Source organism: Haemorhous mexicanus, chromosome 2 (assembly GCF_027477595.1).
Source record: "Haemorhous mexicanus isolate bHaeMex1 chromosome 2, bHaeMex1.pri, whole genome shotgun sequence".
Taxonomy (NCBI): Eukaryota; Metazoa; Chordata; class Aves; order Passeriformes; family Fringillidae; genus Haemorhous; species Haemorhous mexicanus.
In genome coordinates, this window is record NC_082342.1 from 53,327,525 (window position 1) to 53,340,075 (window position 12,551).

General features: G+C 40.2%; 1 protein-coding gene across 5 annotated transcripts in view; it reads right to left on the reverse strand.

Annotated features, from left to right (window-relative positions):
- Window positions 1-12,551, reverse strand: part of STARD13 (StAR related lipid transfer domain containing 13) — a 288,208-nt gene that overhangs the window by 84,359 nt on the left and 191,298 nt on the right. The gene's annotated exons all lie outside the window — the stretch shown is intronic.

A 12,551-nucleotide genomic window follows, 5' to 3' on the forward strand; every position in this document is an offset into this window, starting at 1 on the left:
AATTGGATTTTCAGACGAGGAAGGGATGTTGGCTTGGTGGCACTTGTGATCAGTGCAGCTTGCTGAGCAAGGAATAGCGAAAACTTAAGAGAGAAATCCCTCCAATCAAGATAAATGCTAACAAGGCATCCAGAGATTTTTTTCTTGCTTACCCTCACAGAGTTAAGGGTGTAAGAATTTCTGTTCAAACACAGGATAGAATTTAAGTTTTCAGGGGTGTAGTTGTGGCAAAAAGCTCAGGTTTACTTCACACAATCAACTTAATTCTTCTCTTAGGCCAGAAATCTGCATGGCAGGTCTGTTTGTAGATCACATTGTTTGTGATATAATTCAGCAATTTCCTAGTCTGGCTTCATGGCACAATGTACAAAAATATGTCAATGCATGTGATGAGCTTGTACTACCAAAAGGCTACTCCCATACCTACAGCAACAGAAAGTGTGAAGTGTTGTAGCTACTTTCAGATTCCTTCCCTTTACACTTCCTTTTTTACAAAAAGTAGAAAGCACAGGATACTTGAAGAGTTCTGCAGTGCCAGCTATTACATTGTAAAGACATTGGTATGTTGATTCAATATCTCAGAACTGCTTTAAAGTTTTCCAAAACTTTAGGAAAACAAAGTTTATATCAGAAGTTATTTTGACAGAAGGTGGTTTACATATGCATCTATTTAGTATGCTGAAATATAGCTTAAAAAAACCTGTTTACTATAAAAAGCTATTTTTAGCAACATCTTAATTACCCTGGTTATTCTTTGAAACATTTTGCTTTTCCCTGAAATTGTGCGATCCCAGAACTATTTTAAGCAGCCTATGCCATTGTCTATGCCATAGCAATTCCAGTTAGCCTCTAGGTCCAATTCTGCATCTGGCTTTGGCCATTAAAAATTAAATTGAAATTCTTTTTCTCCAACAAATATTTATCCCATTGTAGACTGATCAAGTATATGGTAGCACTTGTAAACTGTTGTGATGACACAATACTTGGACCTCTCTCCATTAGGAAAGACAGATCTGGACAGATCTGGAGCAGACACTGGCTTACGTACTCAAGGATTTCAGATTTCCAGACACATTTCTAATTTTGTATAAATAATTTTTTTCCTTTCTAAATCTGACATTGCTCTTCATTAAGGGCTGGGATTTGGAAAAAAAATAAAAACCAACAGAAAATCCCATGGGATTGAAAACAACAGATGTTGTCTGTTTTAAGCTTCCTTTATTCCAAATCACTGAATTTCGTGCTTTTAAGATTTTCCTGCCTCTCTTTTCAGAGGCACATGATTTTCTCTTTAAATGGATTTTCAAGAGGCTGACTCTGACTGAAATGTATGTGAAAGAGATTTTCCATGTAAAATGCACAGGTTTTTTTTCATTGAAGTTACTAGAAATATACTAAAAATATGATAGAAGCACTACCAGGGCAGTATCACTGTGAGCAGTAAACCCCACAGGATACCATCCCAACAAAAAGGAGGCACATGCTGCTCACTTCCCACCCGAAACCCCTTGTGCTTTCTGCTGCTCTATTTCAACACTGCTGAACCACCAGCTTCAAAATCCAAAATAGTGCCCCAGAACAGCCACAAAGGGATTTTAAAGCTTTCCTTAGAATCAATTTTCTTCCCCATAGTCAGCAACTTTCCTGCATTTGCCTGCCCTCCATCCTGCTGAAAAGCCTCTGCCCTCAGGAGGTAAAACTCATTTCTTCTTCACGTGAGTGACTGCATCCTTTGAAAAGATGATGTGATCATGAAGTCATTGATTCCAAAACGGTCTGGGTGAAGAAATAGCTGTGTAATGCTGTGGAAAGAAAAGCTGTGTAATTTGATCCCTAAGGATGTGGCAGGAAAATAATAAACAGGCAAGGATGTTTGGGAGAGATTTGACATCAATTTTTTAAAAATTGAGAGGTTTCAAGAAACAGCTATAGGAATTGTTTACATACTGGTTTAAGTAATAGCACAGAGAGAAGCAGTAATTTTGCCTATGCAAAAAACTCAAACTTCATAAATAGAACTATTTATCAGAATGTAGTGATATTTGACAGTGAAAATCTCTTCATTACAGAAAGAAAGCAGAAGAAAAATGTCTGAAATGTGAGGACAAGCAAATTCAAATTAGAAGTTAAGCATATGATTTTCATACATTATATTTTTAAAAAATTTTGTCTACTAGTAAATACAGGGTAAGTTTCTGGGAAGGATTTTGAAGACAAACAACCAAATTCTGTTTTCAACACATTAGATAGACAGGAGGCCAGGCTAAATGAACTAATGGGTTTAAGCTTTACGAGGTCAAACCTTTCTATTAAGTGTCAGAAACTCTATGTTTACAGTGATTATATCCATGGTCATTAATAAAAATAATTGGAAGTGACTACCCCTTTGATTTAATCAGATTTGCATTGGTACAAGTTCATTGAATTGCAGATGGAAGAAATATTAAATCTCACCCCTTCACAGATGGCAAGATTTTAGCAATGCCTTCACAAAGCCTCAACTGATATTTTATGCCTTAACTTCCTCTTGTATTCCAGCTTTTTTGCAACAGCACGTGCACTACAGAAGCAATACAAGTTAAACTGTAATACACTTTTGTTTGCCAAGCTTGAGTGGATGGAAACATCTGTCCTTTCGGAATTAGTGTGCCATTAATGTTCTTTTATAAATAAAAATCTATTTTCAAGTTAGAAAATAGGAAAAAAAAGAGATGTATTTTCTGGTCTTTAGTAAGGCCATCTTTGCTTCTACCTTCTGTAAGCTTTTGTTGGTCTTGAGGCTCTCAGATACTGGCTTATCCTGTTCTATTTTCTCTGGCATTGTTGACCAGCTGGGAAAATTATGTGTCTGCGCTACTTGTGACATGCAGGAGATGCAGAAATTCAATTGCACTTCCTGTAGGATCACAGGTGATTATTATAAATTTTCTTACAAAATGAAATTATAACATATTCACCTCTCAGAAGTAACAGAAAAAGAATGCTTGGCTCTGGCCTTTGCTAATGCCTCTTGATTTTCCAACTGAAGGAAGGGCATGCAACAACACAATCTTTGATATGAAATCAAGGCCCAGGTCATTGACAACAGCTACACCAGGAGCAGCCAGCATCTGTCATGAGCTCCAAGCTTGGCGGTTCTGAGGGGTTTTGAGGTCACTTATCTTGAGTTCATGAACTCAGAAGACCCTCATATGAACAGAAGTGCCCTGAGCTGCATGTAAGAAAGCCTTTGCCATGATTTCCAAGATCATGAGTAGGGGACAGGGAATTTGGAAACTTGGCTCTGTGCAGCTCAAGGGACTTTGGGAGCTCTGGCTTCCTCAGGAGTTCACCAGCTGAGATATTGAAAGAGACATTGGTTCACCAGAATACTGTCAAATATGGCAAGATTTCACCAAAAGTTTCATGTCCATCACATGTCCACAAAAGGCCTGAGAGAGTTTAAGTGAGAGACTGAAATACCAGTGTGCCCAGCAATACTCTGGGGTGTGTGTGTTTGGACTGAGCTGGGGCAGCTGAGGTGGCTGAAGTGTTGAGCAGCAAAGCAGAGGGCAAAAAGACTTCAAACTCTGAGCATGTGTACCTAGATTAGACAGGAGGGGGAAATGCCCATTCATAGATACAGGATATGCCGGCATAGTACTGGCAATGGAACCACAGCAGCTGGGGGGTCAGGAGAGAGGAGTGCACAGAATTACACTGGATAACTACTGATAAGGGACTTAGCTAATATGCACATTTCTGATTTTCACTAATGACTGAGGAAACCCTCAAATACATGGCAGTTCAGCCAGTGGCTGCTGTCCCATTATTCAGAAATTACCTATGAAATGAACTGAAATTTGAAAAATTGTATAAAACCAAAAATATTGAAGTTCAGCACTTGTTAACACATTCACTCCTGATGTTCCTTCAGAAAAAATGTGTGGGCTTTGACATGTTCTTTTTTTCCAGCATTTTCCCTTCATCTACATAACTTATTGTCACAGCTCTGCAATTTTATTGACAGCTCTGATCTGTGAATTGCAGACTTGCTGTAGTTCAAAGGTTCATGGTTGGCCTCTTGGTCTGGACTGTTTTTGTCCTGCAGATTATGGAACAGCTTTGGAAACAGCATATGCTGATAGTGATTATGATTCTCCACAGGAGCTTCCCAGAAAACTATGTGGAAACTGTATTTTACCTCAAAAGTCATGTGGTGGACAAAGCATGTCCTATAAATTTCCATAATTAAACTTTATGAGAAGTATGCTAAAGTTTAATAAACAGTAAGGGGAAAGCACAATTGTAAACAAACAAAAAAACAAACAAACAAAAAAGTGTCAGCTTTAACACACTCATCTGGGGAAGTCAGCTACTTTGAGGAGAGACAAAATGGTTACATGCTTTCAGGAAGCAGCAGCAAGTTGTATACTTCCATCCTGTTTCTGGGAAAATCCTGATGAGTGCAAAGAGAACAACTGTGAAACACTAAACATGCTGCTAATGTGCGAAGCCCTGTGTTCTGGGGAGAGAAGAGCATTCAGAAATAATTGAATCATCCAGGGCTGTGCTCAGTGCATACCCTAAGGTGATTATGTTCAGAATAGAAGCTTTCAGAATGTCATTTAGTAAATGAAAACAGAGTTGGATACCAGTAATAAACCAGTGCCCTCAAGCTACTCATTTTTTATAGTGACTTAATTGAAACTTACAAATCACTGACTGCCAGATGCCTGGGAAAGGGGGCAGCACTGAGACCAGGACCAGAAACACTGAGATCCAGCAAAAAATTGTGATTTTGCCTCCAGTAAAGAACAGTTTATGGCTATAATTTTCTTCCTCTGGTGATAAAAATGAGTCTGTCGTGCTCTCAGTGCTCAACTGTACTCCCAGGATAGGTACAGAGCTGGGTACCAACTTGTTTTCAACTTTCTAATTGCTGATGAACCCATTAAAATGAAACCAAGCACAAAGTTTTTTCTCTTTCTTATTGTAACAAGGAGGCTTTAAAAAACTGCAGTAGCTCCTTAATCACATTTCAATTACCTAATCTGCAAGAAGCACAATTCTATTATCTTTAAAAAGCAAGCATATATATAACTCATTCTATTGTCATTCAAATTATATACAACCATTACATTTGGGATTTCTGCTTTTTTATATACATTTAGCACTTTCTTATTATAAAAATGAAATAAAACTTAAGAAAGATTTCCAAGGTTTTCCAATTAGTACTACTTCTTGCAGAGAGATGTCCCTAACCGAGTTGTTCTATTAAACTCTACACCACAAGAACTAAATTGTCTTTGAAAACGTAGCATTGTAATTTTCCAAAGCTGAAGCCTAAGAAGAACTAGCAGCTCTTTAGATGTAATAAATCTTCAGTGATGAGTAAAACATGAAGGAAGCCTCTCTCTTCTTGAAAGCAGGGGACACTCCCTTCCTTCCACTCGTTTCTAATAACGTACTACCAGGCAGAACTCCCAGCTTGTCATTTTTCACACAAATGGCTCATCAGAGTGCTTGAGAATGATTTGGACATAGGTCTGAACATGAGTTTGGGCACTGGCATTACTTGCTCAAACCTGAATTAAATCGTCCTGGGAGGGGAAAAGGCGTCAGAGAAGATCCTCACACTCCAAAGTCAAAGCACCACCCCCAGCCTGCCCATGCAGCCCTTCCTACCAGGCGTTGCTTCACTCAGGAGTTTTGGCTGCAAGACTTCTACAAACCTGAGTCTCCAGCCAGTGCCCCTGACTCTTGTCCTGCCTATTCTCAGCCCATTTTTCCATTGCTGAAGACTGAGCATATCACACAACTGTAGTTAACATAGGATTTTGCAGCCTGCCTCTCCCATGCAGGAGAGCTTCATCACTTTCTGCAGAAGATTAGTTTAGTGTTAGTTACTTTGAAGATAATTGCTCAACAACAAATTCAGTTCTTAACCCTCATTTACATTTCCTAGAAGTTCTGTCAAGGTAGCGCCTTTGGCGCTGATGCTTTCTGGGCTAAATCTCAGTCCAAAGGTGATTTTCATGCATGTAAATGTAAATTCTAACACTTTAATAGTTCTCAAACCAGACACACGTATGACATGATTTTCTGCATAGAAAAAAATCTTACAAAAGATTTCTCTATACAAAAAAACTGTAATTGCTCAGTATTAGGAAAATATTTCCCAGTTCTTACTGAGCTCTAAGGAATACTCCAAGTTAGAAGAAAATCCTATTTCAGAGACATGAAGAAATGAAATAAGAACAGCACTGAGCTGCCTGATTTTCTCACTGGGTTAATGTGGGAAACTAGAGTGACATGGAGTATCCAAAACAAGTACTTAATTTACAATCTGAGACACTCAGTTCTGTCCCCAGCCTCTCTGAAGGAGCTGTGACAGCCTCTGGCTCTGCTCAGCACCCCTAAGTAGTTACATCTGCCCCAGCACATGGATGGCCTGAGCAGCACCTGGATCCTGGGGCCAACAAGCCCCATAAAGGTTCTCAGTCACCACACACTGTCAGAAAATATTAATTACCCAGGGTTTCAATAATTCAGACTCCTGGACATGTCAGCACCACAAACATCCATGCCCATCGTGATTTTATATATGTACATATATATATAATTCACTTTCACTAAAAAGTGGGAGCAGGGGCATGAGATCTGGGTTTATTCATTGCACATCAAACCCCTGCTTGTGTAGTGTGCTATCATCTGCTAAGGAGAAAGAGCCTTAACTTAATTATGGCAACTGGCGTGGAGAAATTAATCATCACTGAACACTGAAAAATAGAAATCAATACTTTTGTATCTTTGCAAAATGGTCTATTACTAGATAGATATTCATGGCTATATTTCTCTCATCCTGTGAATATTAATAAGGTAGCAAAGACTATATATACATATATATATATATATATATATATATATATATATATATATATATATATAAAATCTCAAAGCCTTGGAAACAAGGCTACTGCTAATTCAGGTCCTCAGCAGTAACATGTTTTAGATACCACCTGACTGATTTGCGGGATGCTAAGTAGCAGCTCCAGTATAATACAATCCTTCATTTCCTACTCTGAAACTTGTTTACTTCTGTTGCCATTTATTAAAGTACTGTCCAGCTATAATTAAAAAGGATAGGACAACAATAACCTTTAGTACCTCCTTGCTGTGATAAGGGAGATGCTTAAACAAGAGCTTAGACAGCTGACAGGCAAGTACAAATGGGGCTAAATTCACTTTGATGAGCTGTGTGACAGCTTCTTCCACAAATGAGACACAACAGAGAGGCAGGTCATTAGAAATCAGTCTGCAATGGGATGACTGGCACGTACAGCTTTTGCAATCCTATTAAGCTGTTGCCACTGAATGAAAGCACCTGCTCATTGCAGGCGTAGGTAAGAGATGTTGTTTATACCTGGTGTGGAGGGCTGCCTGTGCCTGAGACACCACGCTTAGGTAAATACACCCAGTGCCTCTGGCCTGATTCAGCCTGGGTGGTGATAAAGATCTTAAATGAATTTCCAGGCATGAAACTATTACAAAATGGATTTAATGCTGAAAGGCTGTCTTACTGTATCTGTTCCACTGTGTTGTATCATAATTTAATAAATCAGAAAGCGTAGAGATGACAAACAGGTAAGCAGCCCAAAGGTCTATATTGGGGTGTCACCTAATGCATAGGCCTTTAGCGTCCTGATATGGGGCCCCAGTGGCAAAGAAGGCCCAGTTTGCTTCAACCTCTGACCAGGAGATTTGATCCACATATGGGGTATTTGCTATGGTAGTCACATCCCATATGACAAGCACACACAATGAAAATTCTGATTTTTCTGCAGCACCAGACTCTTTCTCAGATATCCAGGAGTTCTACCAGTGCACTTGCTGACCTGTTTTGTGGGATTATCAGGCATTCCTAGTCAGCCCTGGGTGTGGGCTTTCCATATGGTCATGAAGACTTCCCTGCTGCAGTACAGTAACATAATGTAGCAACTATTCAGTTATGACTCAAGTCCACTGCTATTTATGCCCTAAGAATATTTTATCCCTTTTATAGGGGAAGTGGAGACAAATGTTACATGATAGTCTCATTTTACCATCTAATGAAATTATATACTACGTTTTTAACATGAGAAAACTAAATTTCCCACTAGTCAATATTTTAATTTTTTTTTAATTACTGAGTGTGGAAGAAATACTGTGTATGTACTCATACAGAAGCCATATGTACATATCATTTGCCTCTGGCCTTGCTATATTTTCAATTGCTGATAGTTATATCTTTCTTACCATGTGCTCCTCCCATCTGTTGTAACCAAATGTTGTTCCTAAGCCTATGTTCAGTTGGGAACCTACAATGACTCACTCAGTTGCTCAACATAACCTCTTTTGTTTGGGTGGAACTCTACACAGTGCACAAAGATAAGGGTTAGAGCCATGACTGTAAGCTTTTTGAAGCGCTAAAGTTATTTTGTCAAATGACTATTGAAAGCCTGAAGCAATGGCACTCTGGCTGCAATGCAAATAGCACTGTTCCCTGAGCTGACATGGGTTGATTTAAGAGACTTACTCAGTTTGAGCAGATTTGAACTTGACAGGTAATGCCAGAGCTCCTAGACAGATATGACAACACAAAATGTAAATGATGGCCTTGATGAAGAGGCCTGTGAACTGGCAAGTCAGATGTCCATGTCCATTAGGTGCAGATTTCTGAGCAGATCCCACTGCCACAGCTGGACAGTTCCTCTAACTGAGCAGGTGCTTTTTGAACATATACAATATCTTTTCTTGGTCTCAGGCTTTCTCTCATGCTGCATTTAAAAAATAGGAGAAAGCTCCCATTTATAGGGTGAAATTCTCTTCTACCTATTTTCATAAGCCAATTTTTAATTCAAAACTTGGAGAAACTTATATGAAAGGGATCTAGTCCACAAAGACTTTTTGTAAGATTTTTTTGGTGCAATCTATGTTTAGACTGATTTCCTAAGGAAATGCTGCTGACATGGCCAGGCTTTGTGTTTTTGGTCTGTCTCCCTTTCTGTGTCAGGCTCCTTATCGCCTCCACCAATAACTTTTGAACAAATTGGCTGATTTGAAAGAGAGACAGATGGCTCAAAGGTATTAAACTCTTACAAGTTTTGTGAATATAAGCAGCAGGGTAATGGAAAGAGAGCCTCTTAGTGGCTCACTAAAGAAAAGGCTTCAGCAAAAATTCAATCCTTATTAAGCCAAGGAAAATCTGCACAAAGCTGAACCCTGACGTGCAAACTCACCGCAAACAAGCTTTTGCTGGGGGTGGTGTTCAAGAACTAGTTTGTGTTATCTATTGCAAAGCAAACATCATCTTGTTTACTGTAGAAATAGCAAGATAAATTTTTAATAAGGACACTGCTGAGGCAGTTAATATGCAATGCAATGATATTCATTAAGAAGATACCATAAGCCACAAACCCTGTTGAACTTATACACTGCCTAACTTCGACAGTGCATCTGAGAAAAGAGTTATATCAGTACTTAGGGCTCATATTAAGATATTTGACATTGGCACATGTATCGAACCTCACACAGCAGGTTTGGCATTAAACAAATCGCACTCGGCACTTGTTGAACAGGCTCTTGGAACACTCCCCCCACCACGCACACACTGTCCTACAAAGAGCCTAGGTGGAGAAGGTCTGCACTTGAATCTGACAGGAAGCTTTGATCAGGCAAATTAGGACAAGCTTTTATGCAGAGTTCCTGTCTCTACAGACTGTGTGTTTGATGGCAGTGTCCCTGCTGGAAGCTCCTCTTCCATTATTGCTCACTGCATGATGCTCAGCTTACAAAGGACACTGCACTTCCCAATTTTCTTGCCTATTCCGTACCACTTAATTGTTATGAAGACACTTGGAATATTGGTATTTTAATGATTACCTACTTTTTAATTAAGTGTTATGACCCACAAATATACCAGTTTCTGAGAGCTTAGCTAAGTAAGAAGAGGCACAGGCCTTTATCTAGAGCTTTTAACCATATTTCAGTCTCACAGGGTCACATAAACAGTGTCAAAATAAACAACAGTGACATCACACAGCACTGCAGTCCCTGCTATAGTGCTACCAAGTAGCTTCAGTGATGAAAACTGCAGTTTCTGGGCGCATTTGAAGACACTGAGCACACTGGCACCTATGTAGGCACCACCATCTAGCCTTCAGTCAGACAGATGTGCTCTCCACCAACCAAAATGGTGAGAGGATTTTCTTCCTCTGGTTGCTATTATCCCATGATGCAGTTTCATGCACAAAAGCAGCAGCTAACTGCAGGCACAAGACACTGAGAAAAGTAATTATTCTCTTCAGAGCAAAAAGAGATTCCTTCTCCTCAAGCAGGTTCCTGGGCATGTCAGCACCATACACACTGTCAGCAGAACCTCAGCTACCTGCTTTTGGGGCCACCTTACATCTGCAATCCTTTCTGCTGATGTGCTCCTCAAGGCAAGCAAATATTACCACCATCAGCCCAACTCACCTAAAGTAATGCTTCTTGAGGAAATAGCATCTTACATACTTGCCACTAGTTCATCATACCTGGGTCTTCTGTCAAATCCCCAGTGTCACTACTTATTGACTTCTAACACCAAGGCAGCCACTCTTTGAGCCTGTGACAGTTTAGTGATGGCACCTAACTTCTGGGCTGGGATGGTGTTCAAAACTTGCATCTGCATGGTTGCCTCTAGCTAACCTCAAGAGCCTTATGCAAAACTACTCGATGGCCGTCTTAATCTCCATGAGCGTGTAATCCCCTCACTGGTGCACTCCCTCCGTGCCAGACATTCCTGTCTGCATGCAGCTGTGCCACAGGGATTGCAACAGGCAACAGCTGCTGTCCCAGCGGTCCCTCAGTGCTCATGATCTCACCATTCCTGTCTTGGGTCACAAGCCATTTTGCAATACCCCACAAATACCTCCTAGACTGGATCTACACCATGTTGCAAGGAGGGCACAACCCACTGCGGAACAAACAATCCATCTCTGTGCACTGGCTGTGCACCTGGCCGTAGCCATAACAAAACTAAGGGAAAGCGAGCACAGCCAAAGGTCTTTCAGTTACTGTGTTACCCAGAAGCTTAGCAGGGCCACAGTGCCCCACAACAGGCTGTCACACGATTTGCTGAAGGGTCTAAGGCACTAAGAACCTGCTGTGATACACTGCCTGGAGTGCTGTCCTTGGGCGCCCACGGGGCAGAGCATGGGTCTGAGCTGGGACATTCACAGGTGGAACTGGCAATAAACCTTGCAGGAGAGAGGAAGGAAACAGGTGACTGACTGATGGATTCATTGTTGCTGGAGCACTCCCAAAATTTTCATGGGTGAAGTCAGCAGTACAGATGTTCTTGCATAGATGAGTTTCATCTTCTCCATGGCACATGGCAGAGTCATTTAGCATATTGAGCATATATTATGTGTTTGTATAACTGAATTGTGCTGTATTGCAAGTTTCTTAGAACATACACGGAGTAGACAAGAATCCTTAATTCAGTCTACCTTCAGGGAGCTTTAATTCCACACGTGCCTTAATCCTGCAGTGCCTAAATAACTAAAATTATGGGAAGATGCACTCAAATGTGTGACATGGCAGTGTGGGGTTCCCAAGCCCCACACTCCTATGGGTATGGTCCATTCTTGAACAAACTATAGAAAAGAAACCACACTTGTCTAGAGGAAAAAAGATCTGAGGACATCTTGAATGAAGTAAACCACTGTAACACTACAAAATTAGGAAATTTTCCTGATTCCAGTCTGGTAATGTCCCTGTAGGGTCAGGCTGCTGTCAAGAATAGCATATGGCCCCCAATGGGACTTCTAGAAGGCCATGATGAGTTCCCCTCTATCACAGAAGCTCTGTTAGTGCTGCCTTGCACTCTGTCCTGCTTTCCCAGCTGCCAGGGAATTTGTACTACAGCCTCCCCAAATGATACCACTTGGGAACCTGCTATTTTTGCTTATGAGTGTGTCTGCAGATGAGAGTTCATCTCTCTGATTTGTAAATGTGCAGCAATGAAGGCTTCTAAATATAAAACTTGTATTTTTAACTACAGTTGATACATAATAAAAACATTCCAAATCCATTATTTTTTTAAAATGATGAGTTTAAAGGCATATTTCCATTTCCATTTTGTTTACAGAGTAGGGAGGCAAAATGAGAAGAAAAAAGGGTGAAAGGGGCAACTACACAAGCAGACTCTGTGCAGCCAAATTAAGATGTGCATAAACACTGAAAAAAAAGTCCATAAAGAAAAAAAAAAAAAAAAAAAAAGGAAGATTTTGGTTGGACAGCCTTTTTTTAATGATCAGTGATCTTATGCACGCTAGAGTGCTGCCAAACATGCAAAGACACATTGCTAGCATACTTTCTTAGCAGATTTGGAAGAGGGAGCATGTGCATACTGTGATAAGGAAGGGGAAAACACCAAAATGAAAATGGCAGTTACAGAAAGTTATCTCTGTAGGCAGATGCAAAACATAAGGCCAAAATCTGTGTTGTTATTTCTTATGGTAGAGAGTGATAAGGCGAGAAAGTAA